At 35.5% G+C, this 13,483-nt stretch overlaps 1 pseudogene; it reads left to right on the top strand.

Moving 5' to 3' along the window:
* On the top strand, window positions 3,061-4,111 carry LOC110271510 (annotated as a pseudogene).

Below are 13,483 nucleotides of genomic sequence, written 5' to 3' on the forward strand. Positions count from 1 at the left end.
ATTATATTTAATTTATTTTGTATTTAATTTGATCCTCCTCTTATAAAATTTTTGGATACGCCACTGTTTGCGGTTAATTTTCAGCCACTAATTCTCAGTATCTAGAAAAGATCCAGTTCAATTCAAGGCAGCTCAACGGAACAATCCCTTTATATATTAATGAATCTCTTGTCAATCTACACTTTCTCGATCTTGGAAACAACTTTCTCAGTGATACTTTGCCTTCCTTTACGAGCGTCTCCTACCTCCAATATCTATATTTATTCCAGAACAACTTTACCTCCATTCCTCACGATTGCTTTCGGGGTTTAGAAAATTTAGAGCTCCTTGGCTTGAGTAACAATACCAACCTCTCACCCTAGACTTTTCCCACCAACATGAATACCAACTCACACTTTACCATCATCATACTCAAGACTATAAACCTCATGGGCTCCTTGCCGGATATCTTTGATTCTTTTTCTGTATTGCAAACTTTTTATCTCTCTAAAAAAAATCTCATGGGAATGTTGCCTAAGTTTTTTTCAAAACTAACCAAGCTAATTAGATTGAATTTCAACCACCCCAAGGATAATAAGTTGTCAGGTACAATTCAATTTCTTTCATCTATGCCACAATTGTTTGAAGTGAGTCTTGAGGGAAACTCTTTCAAGGATTCTATTCGAGACCTATCCAATTAAAAACACTTGAAATATCTATCTCTTGCAAATAATAGGTTAACAGGTGTAGTTTTACCTTTTCTAGGAATGTTCAATGAAATCTATCAAGTTCCATTAGAAAACAACTGGTTGCAGGGTCCTCTTCCTTCATTTAGTAAAGTTTGGAGTCCAAAAGTAAATCTTGCTTCTAATACATTTTGTTTAGACCATACTGGGCCTTGTGATCACAGAGTCACTACTTTATTTTAAGTTGTTCAGGAATTTCATTACCCATTTCTGTTGGTGCAATCGTGGCGAGGAAACAATCCCTGTCAAGCTTGGGATTTCATCACTTATGATGACAAGGGCAACATCAGAACCGTAAATTTAACAAATTTGAATTTGACGGGGTCAATATCTCCTTCATTCAAGAATTTAACGGATATGTGTGAATCGTATCTTGGTGAGAATAAATTGAATGGGTCCACACCAGAGAGCTTGACAAGCTAATGAAAAAACTCAAGTTTCTGTATGCGTCCAATAACAATCTATCAGAAAACCTTTTACCATTCTCAACAAAAATCATCGTCATTACCACAAGTAATGTTTTTCTTCAACAGTCTCACTCATTCAAAATCTCGCTATCTTCTACTTTTATTTTAGGTACGCTCATTATTATCTCTATATTGAGTAATATTAAATTTATAAAAATAAAAAACAAAACAAAATTAAGATGTTAAACTTATAAATTTATACATATAAGAGATTACATGCAAAAGTAGTAATTTAAGAAAGCAGTGTGTGAATAATGAGCTTATAATAACAGAATGTAACATTAAAATAAATTACACAACAATTATTTTGAGGTGAGTTCTTCGATGCCAAAAGATTGTGTGCCGAATTTGCCGAAAACCTCAGTTCTATTAACGGAGTAAGTTGACCTACGTAAAATATTGGAAAATAAAATTTGTCCTATTATAAAACTAAAAATGCATGTAGTTATCATGGATGGTGTGATACTTGGGTTCTAACATTGCTATATATATTTTTTTGTTAAATATGGTGCTTAAAAATAAAATATTTTAAAATTTTGTTTAACTAGTATGCAAATTTACATTACCAAACAAATATAAATTTCATTTTTCCATATACAGTATTTGTTGGCTTATAAAAAAACATTCACTTATACATTTAATTATTTAATAAGATGATACTTAAATAGTATTTTAAATTAACCTAGTTAAAAAATTAAAGCATTTCAGTAATGCACTAATGCTAGTGCCACATATTTTATTATAAGCTATTAGTCATTCAGATGTCCTATTGACCTAATGTCAGTGGCACAAACTCCAATCTCCAAGAAACAACTAATTCCATTCATCTATTTAAAATCTTTCTACCTTTGTTGGACCCACATCATAATACTTGTCCATATTCCATTGAGTGTTGAAGCATTTCGGCAAATTTGGAATGCAATCTTTTGCCACCAAATAACTCACCATTGACAAATTGATGATGATAGAGAAAAGAAATAAAAACTGATATAGAACTCTACATATTGATTGTGATATTCTGATTACAAGTGTTATACTCTCATACACTCATACATTAATACTTAGGACTTCTAACTTCCTAATTAACTAAAAAATTTAATTTTTGTATATAAAAAATTATTCAATAAAAAAATTTAAAACTTAATATTAAATTTAAATAAAACTACAATTATTATTATAACTAAATAATATCAAAAATGTATATTGTTAAAAAAAATATGATATATAAATGACAAAAATTTAAAAATTAAGTACTACATAAGAAGAATAAAAAGTGATATGATGATAGAAAAACTATAAAATGACAATTTTACCAAAATATTTATATGATAATATTAAAAGTTATCTAGTATGTCAAGAGATTATTGTGTTATTACTTGATTTTTCTATACATTATAATAAATTAATAGATAGATAGATAAATAAATAGATTTTTATAAAATAAAATTTATTTTTTAAATAGGATATGCAATATTAGAATTTAGACCATTGATATGAATTAATATTTTATACTATATTTTTTATTTAGAGTTAGATAGTTTAGTGTGTGAAATTATGAGATTAACATTAGATTGATTATATAAATACTATTTTTTATGATAGTATAAATATAATTTTAAAATAGATATTTTTCTATGTTGTTACAATAGATGACATATCAATTTTATATGAAATTTAAGATCTTATATATCATTCATACACTATAACATTACTTTAGACTCTCTTTTTCTATATTTTAATAGACATATACCAACTAATTTTTACTATACACTTAATAGTTTAGAATGCATATAATGGTAGAAGAAAAGTGACGTTTTTTGATATATCTAAATTTCTATTTTGTAATTATTCTTCATTTCAATGTATATATGCAGGTATATTAATTGCTGGTGTTGATGTTATTGTAATAATCTTTGTTGTGATTGTTTATTATTATAAGAGACATTTATTATAAAAAAAAATTTTTTTATTGATCGGCAAGTTGATATGTTGATAAGAAGTTATAGTACTACAGTACCAGTAAGATATATTTATGTAGAGGTAAAACAGATAACAAACTCATTTGGTGAGAAATTGGGACAAGGAGAATATGGTAATATAAAGCAAATTTAAATGATGGTCATCAAGTGGCAGTGAAGATATTTAAGGAGTAAAAAAGAAGTGTGGAAGAATTCGTAAATGAGGTTGTTATTATCAGTAGAACATCTCATGTGAACATTGTTTCACTTTTGGGATTTTGTTACGAAATGAATAAACAAGCTCTTATTTATGAATTCATGTGCAATGGCTCTTTCGATAGATATAAATATAAACAGGGACGTTCCTCTCTCATTTCTCTCTTTTCTATTTTAGATTGGAATGAATTATATCATATTGTAATTAGCATTGCTCAATGATTAGACTACTTACATGAAAGATGAAATACAAGAATTTTGCATCTTGATATCAAACCTCAAAATGTGCTTCTTGATGAAAAATTTTGTCCAAAAATTACAGATTTTGGATTAGCTAAAATATATAAAAATAATGAAAATAGTGGGTCAATATTTAGCATAAGAGGGACTCTAGGTTATATTGCACGAGAAATATTTAGTCAAACGTATGGAGGAATTTCTTCCCAATCAGATGTGTATAGTTATGAAATGTTAATTCTTGAAATGATTGGGGGAAAAAGATAATTATGATATTAGAGGATCTCATGGTAATGAATCCTACTTTCCTGATTGGTTTTATAAGGATCTAGATGAAGATTTTATTCGTTTCACGAGTTTGACTTTTGAAGAAGAAGAAAAAATTATAATAAAAAAGATTTTATTGGTGGGCTTATGGTATATTCAAATAGATCCATTAAAAAGACCATCAATGTCAAAAGTGGTGAAAATGTTACAAGGACAACTTAAGTCAATACCATATCTTTAGAAATCTATCATGTCTTCTTCTACATTGCCTCTCTTATTGTATTTAGATGCATCTCATAGCGATGTATTTGAGACAAATTCGATAATTAAAGAAATAAATTTAGTGTCTTTAAAAATTAAATACACATCTAAAATACAAACTAAATAAAACTAAAATTTAAAATTTAAATTTTAAATTTCTATTTCAGATTTAATATATTTTAACTATTAAAATATTAGAATCTAAATTCACATCCAAAAATCAAATTAATTAAAATTCAAAATTTCGATTTTAAAATTCTAAAATAAATCTTAAACCATCTAATTATTAATTAATATCATACAAAATGTAAGAACCAGATTTTTTCACAAATAAAATCTTTTAAATGCCAAATTAGATTCCAAAAAGTTAGGATGAGAATTTGGGAATTTAAATATAATTTTTGGACTCAGTAGGTCTTTCGGAGTCAGAAAATATATTTTTTGCGAAAAACCAAAAAAAATATGAACCAGCAGTTGAACCGGTTCAAGTCTGCCCGATACTGTGCGAGAAAAAGTGAAAACAGTCGAAAACTTTGGAAAAATATTAGAAGTCGAAAACCGGGCATTAATTTTAAAGGTTTGACCCGAAGTTAGGCCAAACGGACTAAAAACGCTAACGGGTTGGACCGAGCTCAAGTTGGGCCCAAGCCCAACCTTATATAAGTCCATTAAGTGGCAAACTCAGTCACTTTTAACACCAAATAGCAGCAGCAACGTGAATGTGAAGAGAGGAGAGGTGAGGGTTTTATTTACTATTCATCATCTTCTTCTTGGAGCCATATCTCACTCTCCAGACCTCTGATTCGCGTGCCGTCAGTTTCTACGTGAAGCCCTCATCGAGCCCGTTAGTTTTATTCTAACTTGTGTAGGTAAGAACTCGAAGTTCCTTGCTCATTTTTGTGCCCTTTGTGAAAGTCGAATTTTGGTTTTGATTTTGACTGATCCTTGTATTTTGGGTGTTTAGGTACACTTTAGCCTTTGATTGATGTTGGTTTTGGCTTTCAAAACTGTTAGGCAAGGTAAGAGATATTGAAACTCTTGTGAAATTTCAATTATAATGAGCTCTAGGTTGATTTATGATGATTTATGTATATATAGCTTGATTATGGTGAGTTTGGAGCTTGTTGGAGATTATTGGTGGCTTAGATTGTGATTGGAAGCTTATCTTGGGCTCAAATTGGGGTCTTGATGCATATTGGGGATTGGCCAAGGTATGGTTTCGGTTTTCTCTATGTAGTATATAATATTCATAGACACTTAGGCTAGTGACCCATAGGATAAGTTTGAATTTAAATGGTTGTTGAGTTATGGAATGATGGTATGTGGTGATTTATGATGAGTTGGTGATTGTTGAGTTTGATTATGATGATTGGTAGTGATATGATGATGATGAATAATTGTGAAGTTGAGAAGTGATTTGTGTTGATATATGTGATGATAATGTTGATGATTTAGTAATGTAGTTGGAAAAATATTAACAGGGATTTTGATTATAATGTGATATGTTGATGTTGAGGTTGAGGATGATGAATGGTAAAGGAAAGTGTGGTAATTTTGGTGTGATGTGATATAAAGTGTTGATTTTTTATGAAGAAGGGAATTTGGAATGGTTTGGTATTGTTTTGGTTGGTTTGAGATATGAAAGTGGGAAAAATTGGTAATTTTGGGTTATTTGGTAAAAGTGGATTTTTGGTGAACTTTGTCTGATCATAAATTTTTCTCTGGTTTTTAAAATCAGATGAAACTTGTCTAGAATTAAAGATCTTTGAAAATCCTTTAAATCGATATAAAGTTTTTGAAATTTGGAATTTTGTAGAGGAAGTTATGATCATTCAAAGATGGTGTTGAAAAATCTGAAATTCTACAGAGTTGCAGAATTTCAGGATTTCTGATATGTGTGCACGCACAGGCAGGTAAAGGCTTACTGCTTGCAGCGTTAGCACGGCTTGTGCGCGGGCACATCAATGAAGAATTGCAACCTGTGCGGACGTACAGCCTTGTGCGCACGCACAAGTCGGGAAGGGTTGTCTATTGGGGGCGCTAGCACACCCTGTGCGAATGAACAGACCTCATAATTTTTAGTACCTGTTTGCACGCACTCCCCTGTGCGTACGCACATGTCCTGTTTCACAAATTTAAACTTTGTTTTCAACTATTTAACCTTCCCAACAAGGTTGCAAGCTTCTCTAACACCATTTTTAGGACTCTTGGGCCTAGTTTTGGCTATTTAGAACATGGGAATGAATCTAAGGGTTTTAAAGGATATTATTTGGAAAACTTAGAAAACGGAGGCCTAGATTTCTGCCGTGCTGAGGATGGTCTGATGTTAGGTGAACGATGATTGATATATGAAATGAGAAATGATTAACTGTTGATGTTCGAAAACTAAAATGTGAATTGGTGGTGGTTGAGATGAGTCGAGGACTCGAATGTGTGATGAGGAATCACTGATGCATTGAAACTATTTTCTGAAAAACCATTGTACTATTGTTTTATATTGAGATTATGAGACGCTATGCGCCCGGCAGGGGCTGCGGTTGGATCCCGCCTGTCGATGTAGCGGCGGCGGCGTCGTAAGGGTGGTGGTTCATCCTGCTTGTGCTTAGATGCGAGGTCGGTGACAAGAGTATCCCGCTCGCATCCCTTCAGATCCATAGAGTGTGCAGGAGCCGGTACCTGGACAGTGATCCGAGCACTATATCTCGGGGGTTCCTGATGGGGTGCAGAATTTGGCAAATTAAAAATTGTTAAAATATTCATGTTGCAAGTATAGTTCTTAACTTGCCGGAAATCCGCTAATCAATTTAGAAAGGTGTCACAGAAAATTAAAATTTAAATTACTGGGAGTATGAATCCCAGGTCGTCTCCCAATGAGTTGCAGAAAAGTATGCTATTTTATTAACTAGAAGTTTTCAAAGGAGTGAGTTGAGTAAACAGGAAATTTAAATTGATGAAATTAAATAATATAAATAAAAGCCTTGACTGGGAGTTGATTAGTTGGAATCTCTATTATTGTTGGAATGCTTTCAAGATTAATTGATAATTAATGGTTGTTCCGTTTAGTTATCCTTTACTAGGTAAAGGAAAGTCAAACAAGTTGGAATACTACGTCTATTCACAAGTTGCAACCCACTTAGTTCAAAGGGATTGGTGTTGGTGACTAGAGAGCAATCCAACAGTTAACCCAATTACAATTTCTCTTTCAATCCTTCCAACTCAAGAGTTCCTTTGAATCAACTCCCCATCAAGTGAGGGAACTACTCGCTCATTGTAAATAATAAATCCATAACATATGAAAGGGAATTAAAAGAAGACATGATAAATAGAAATTAAATTGATTAATTAGAAAATAAAAATAATCTTTGTATTAAATAAGCATAAAAGTATCCCAATGGTGAAATTAAACAAAGCAAAGAACATGGAAGAATAGTACCCAGTAAAGAAAACGAATTAGAATGACGGAGTCTTGATGAGGTAATAACTCTTCTCAGTGTTCCAATGCAAAGAGCAAGTAAAAATTAAAATCCTAAAACTATGAATGTCTAGAGAGAAAACCTAGAGGAGGAGTAAAACTAGATCTCTACACTCAAAATATGTAGAATGAATGTTTTGCTTTGTTTCTGCATGTTCTCTGGCTCTAGTCCGCTGTTCTGGGCCGAAAATTGGGTCAAAATGTGGCCCGACATTGCCCCCAGTGATTCTGCAAATTGTGCAGATCGCGCATGTCACGCGATCGCGTCGCTCATGCTGACGCGTCATTCGCGTTTTCGCTTTACCACGCGGGCGCATCATCCATGCGGCCGCGTCACTCGTGCTGTTCCATGTCGCGCGGTCGCGTCATCCATGCGGCCGCGTCACTGCAATTTGCTCTCTTCCGCGCGGTCACGTTGTTCATGCGGCCGCGTCACCTCTCGCTGGTTATCTCCACAATTTCTTGTGTTCCTTCCATTTTTGCTAGCTTCCCTTTCAAATCTCCAACTCATTCATGCTCTATAAAGCCTGAAACACTTAACACACAGATCACGGCATCGAATGGAATAAAGGAGAATTAAAATGCATAATTAAAATCTCTAGGAAGCTGTTTTCAATCATGTACTAATTCCAGGAAGGAAATATAAATGCATGCTAAATTAATGAATAAGTAGGTGAAGATCATGATAAAACCACACAATTAAACACAATATAAACCATAAAATAGTAGTTTATCAACCTCCCCACACTTAAACATTGGCATGTCCTCATGCTTAATTGAAGGAGATAAAGTAAATAAGTATGAACATGTAGAAACTCATGCAATGCAATCCTATATTTATGAATGAATGCAACTATATGATACTTGTCCACTTGATCAAAAGTAAATAGGCTCTTCAGAATAATTACAAATCAAATTCTACTAATTTTATCGTTATACAGTAAGACAGACAAAAGTGCAAGAAGATAGCTCATGAAAGCAGGGAACATGGAAATTCAAGCATTGAACCCTCACTGATAATGTTTGTACGCTCTAATCTCTAGTGTATAGGGTGATCACTCTATTCTTCTCTAATCATGCTCTCTAACTTTTGTTCTTCTCTTAACCAATCAACAACAGTTAATATACCAATGCAAACATCATGAGGTCTTTTCAAGGTTGTAATGGGGCCAAGGTAAAGGTAGGGATACATATATGGTCAAGTGAGCTTATAAATTGAATCTTTAATTAACCCAAGCTTCAACCCAACCTATATATAATGTAATTTTAAAATTCATACCTAGCTACCCAGAATTCCCTTTTTCAATCCATACTCATGTATCAACTTTTTATTTTAATTTTTATCATATGTGCATTGATCCTTGAATCTTAATTCAGCATTGGGGTGATTTTGTCCCCTTATTTATTTATTATATATATATATTTTTTTTTTTCATAAAAATAAATATAGCTTATCAATGCACATAGATTTTTAATTCTTATAGTCTCACATGAGTAGGTATCCAAATTCCCATTGTATTATCATGATACATTCCTTTAATGACTTTTGTTCCCACAATTTCCCGTACTTAACTAGTACACACAATTCTATCTTAAGCTAACCAAAGATTCAAATTGGGATATACAATTGTTTTTCCGCTTAAGGCTAGTAATGTGGTAAAATATATAACAAATGGGATTTATAGGCTCAAAGTGGCTAACAAAGGTAATTGAAAAGGGTAGGCTTAATTTGGATAAGTGAGTTTAAATAAATAATGGCCTCAATCATGTGCAAGTATATAAATATAATAAATATTGGGCGTATAAGATAAAACAAAATATAGATTACAATCATAGAGAAGTAACACACACAAGAATAAAATAATTATGATTAAATAATGTAATCATGCATAATGGCTCAAATCCTCACAGGTTGTGTGTTCTTTAGCTCAAACATCATGTTCCAAATATAACTTCAAGCAATTTTATCATAAAAATTTTAAAAATTAGTGAAATTTTGTTCCAAAGATAGAGTCTTAGAAGAAACCTATTGTCTTTTCAATCAAGGAGAACATGCATGCGACTAACCTATTACTATACAATTTATCCTATTCTATAAAAGAAAGAAAATCTAACTAAAATATCCTAATTATTGGTGCTAGGGAAGAGAAATTACCTTCGGAAGTCAGGTACTGACCGACCTCCCCACACTTAAGGCTTTGCACCGTCCTCGGTGCCATCTGTCAGGAATAGGGGTGGGCTGGTAGCAATATCTCCACAGTCGGGACCATCATGGCTCCCTGTGCTGGTAAAAGAAGTGGAGTTCGGGGTGTCTGAGTCCTTGAATTTTTCCATGATCAGCTCCTTGAGGTATGTGAATCGGCGCTTGTTACGGCGCTCTCTCAGCTTAGCTTTCTGTTCATGCCGATCCAACTTTTCAAGTATCTGTTGGAGCAGTTGGATTGTTGTAGGTGCTTGGTGCACGAAATTGTGATCACATTAATGTAGTACTCTTTGTTATTGTATGGAATCATTATTATGGCTCTTTACTATGTGTGGACACAACTCTGTTCAACTAACCAGCAAGTGTACTGGGTCGTCCAAGTAATAAACCTTACGCGAGTAAGGGTCGATTCCACAGAGATTGTTGGCTTGAAGCAAGCTATGGTCACCTTGCAGATCTCAGTCAGGCGGATTTAAACATGATACTTTATTAGATTAAAATAAACAATAAAAGGGATAGAGATACTTATGTAGATTCATTGGCAGGGATTTCAGATAAGCGAATGGAGATGCTTTTCGTTCCTCTGAACCTCTGCTTTCCTGCTATCTTCATCCGATCAGTCTTACTCCTTTCCATGGCTGGCTGTATGCAAGGGCATCACCGTTGTCAGTGGCTACATCCCCTCCTCTCAGTGAATCATATGCTCACGCACCCTGTCACGGCACGGCTATTCATCTGTCGGTTCTCGATCATGCTGGAATAGGATTCACCCAACGTGCAGAGGCCATTTGTGGAGTTGAACGCCAGTTTCTGTGCCAGTTTGGGCGTTCAACTCTGGTTTTGGATCCTTTTCTGGCGCTGGACGCCAGATTTGGGCAGAAGGCTGGCGTTGAACGCCAGTTTACGTCGTCAATTCTTGGCCAAAGTATGGACTATTATATATTTCTGGAAAGCTCTAGATGTCTACTTTCCAACGCAATTGGAAGCGCGCCATTTCGAGGTCTGTAGCTCCAGAAAATCCACTTTGAGTGCAGGGAGGTACCACTGAGCTATAGACCCTTGATGGAAGCTTTTGTCTTCCCTTTCCTCTTTCTAGAGGCTTCTCTGGCCTTAGGTACCATCAATGGTTATGGAAAAAAACAAAAAAGCTATGCTTTTTACCACACCAAACTTAGAATGTTGCTCGCCCTCGAGCAAAAGAAGAGGGAATAGATGAAGAAGAAGATGTGGAAACAAAAACTAGGATTATGAGGAGGTAAGGTGGGGATCCTGTGGGGTCCACAGATCCTGAGATGATCCTGTGGTGTCCGCAGATCCTGAGGTGTCAAGGATTTACATCCCTGCACCCATTAGGCATGCAAAATGCCCTTGCACACAACTCTGGGCGTTCAGCGCCAGGTTGGTGGCCATTTTGGGCGTTCAACGCCCATTTGCTGCCATTTCTGGCGTTGAATGCCAGAACCATGCTTGTTCTGGGCGTTCAGCGCCAGTTCCTGCCCATTTTGGGCGTTCAGCGCCAGAACCATGCTCTGTTCTGGTGTTTGAACGCCAGGCAGATGCTCCTCCAGGGTGTGATTTTTCTTCTGCTGTTTTTTATTCCGTTTTCAATTTTTCTATTTATTTTGTGACTCCACATGATCATGAACCTAAGAAAACATGAAAAACAATAAAAATAAGAATTAGATAAATATTGGGTTGCCTCCCAACAAGCGCTTCTTTAATGTCAATAGCTTGACAGTGAGCTCTCATGGAGCCTCACAAATGTGCAGAGCTTTGTTGAGACTCTCCAACACCAAACTTAGAGTTTGGATATGGGAGTTCAACACCAAACTTAGAGTTTGGTTGTAGAATAATTTATTTTTGAAAACATTTTTAAAAATTTTTTTTTTTCGAAAACAGAGGAAAATATTTTTGAAAGATTTTTGAAAGATTTTTGAAAATAAAACAAAAAGAAAATTACCTAATCTGAGCAACAAGATGAACCGTCAGTTGTTCAAACTTAAACAATCCCCGGCAACGGCGCCAAAAACTTGGTGCACGAAATTGTGATCACATTAATGTAGTACTCTTTGTTATTGTATGGAATCATTATTATGGCTCTTTACTATGTGTGGACACAACTCCGTTCAACTAACCAGCAAGTGTACTGGGTCGTCCAAGTAATAAACCTTACGCGAGTAAGGGTCGATTCCACAGAGATTGTTGGCTTGAAGCAAGCTATGGTCACCTTGCAGATCTTAGTCAGGCGGATTTAAACATGATACTTTATTAGATTAAAATAAACAATAAAAGGGATAGAGATACTTATGTAGATTCATTGGCAGGGATTTCAGATAAGCGAATGGAGATGCTTTTCGTTCCTCTGAACCTCTGCTTTCCTGCTATCTTCATCCAATCAGTCTTACTCCTTTCCATGGCTGGCTGTATGCAAGGGCATCACCGTTGTCAGTGGCTACATCCCCTCCTCTCAGTGAATAATATGCTCACGTCCTTTTCTGGCGCTGGACGCCAGATTTGGGCAGAAGGCTGGCGTTGAACGCCAGTTTACGTCATCAATTCTTGGCCAAAGTATGGACTATTATATATTGCTGGAAAGACCTGGATGTCTACTTTCCAACGCAATTGGAAGCGCGCCATTTCTAGTTCTGTAGCTCCAGAAAATCCACTTTGAGTGCAGGGAGGTCAGAATCCAACAGCATCAGCAGTCCTTTTTCAACCTTTGAATCTGATTTCTGCTCAAGTTCCTCAATTTCAGCCAGAAAATACCTGAAATCACAGAAAAACACACAAACTCATAGTAAAGTCCAGAAATGTGAATTTAACCCAAAATCTATTAAAAACATCCCTAAAAGTAACTAGATCCTACTAAAAACATACTAAAAACAATGTCAAAAAGCGTATAAATTATCCGCTCATCAGTGCTTGTGGTACGGAAGAAGGAATATCTTCAACCGGTGCAGTAGGAAGGCTTGTAGTGGCTTCTGGAAGTCTGAGGTATTTCCCGTTAGGGACATATTGATCATCCCGTGGAAGCATGGCTTTGGTGTCTCCAGCTCTATAGGAAACTCCGGCTGCTGAGACAAGATCTGAGACCAAGGCGGAAAAAAGTAAGTTGCCCGTAATCTGTACGTGTCCCATGGCATTCCGGATATGTCTTGATAGATTCAGAGGTTGGTCTGTAAGGATGCACCATAGTAGAACAGCAATGTCTGCAGTGAAGGAGGACTCATGAGTGCTCGGAAAGACGTAGTGGGACATGATCTGTGCCCAAACGCGAGCCTCCAAGGTAAATGCTGAAGCCGATATGCCCTTAGGGTGGGTACGATGGTATCCGTAGATCCAACGGCTGCCAGGTAGTGCGATAACTCTGAGAACAGCTTCCCAGTCAAATTGGTACATCTGGCGCTTGAGTTCGGCTTCTTGAAAGGCGTCCAATCCTTCTGGAATAGGGGGAAGACTCAAAGCTTGTTGAATAGCCTCTTCTGTAATGGGGACTTGCTTCTGACGGACATAGACAGACTGCAGGATAGGTAGGTGGAAGTTAGAGTAGAACTTGACTACCCAAGAAAGATTGACCTGCTTCCGTTGTCTCTGTAGAAAACCCCATTGTCTTCGTTCAATTTGCGGCTCAACAAAAGTGGCAATATTGGGCGGGAGGATAAGAAGGTGTTCGTTGT

The sequence above is a fragment of the Arachis ipaensis genome, chromosome B04 (assembly GCF_000816755.2).
Source record: "Arachis ipaensis cultivar K30076 chromosome B04, Araip1.1, whole genome shotgun sequence".
In the NCBI taxonomy this organism is placed as follows: domain Eukaryota; kingdom Viridiplantae; phylum Streptophyta; class Magnoliopsida; order Fabales; family Fabaceae; genus Arachis; species Arachis ipaensis.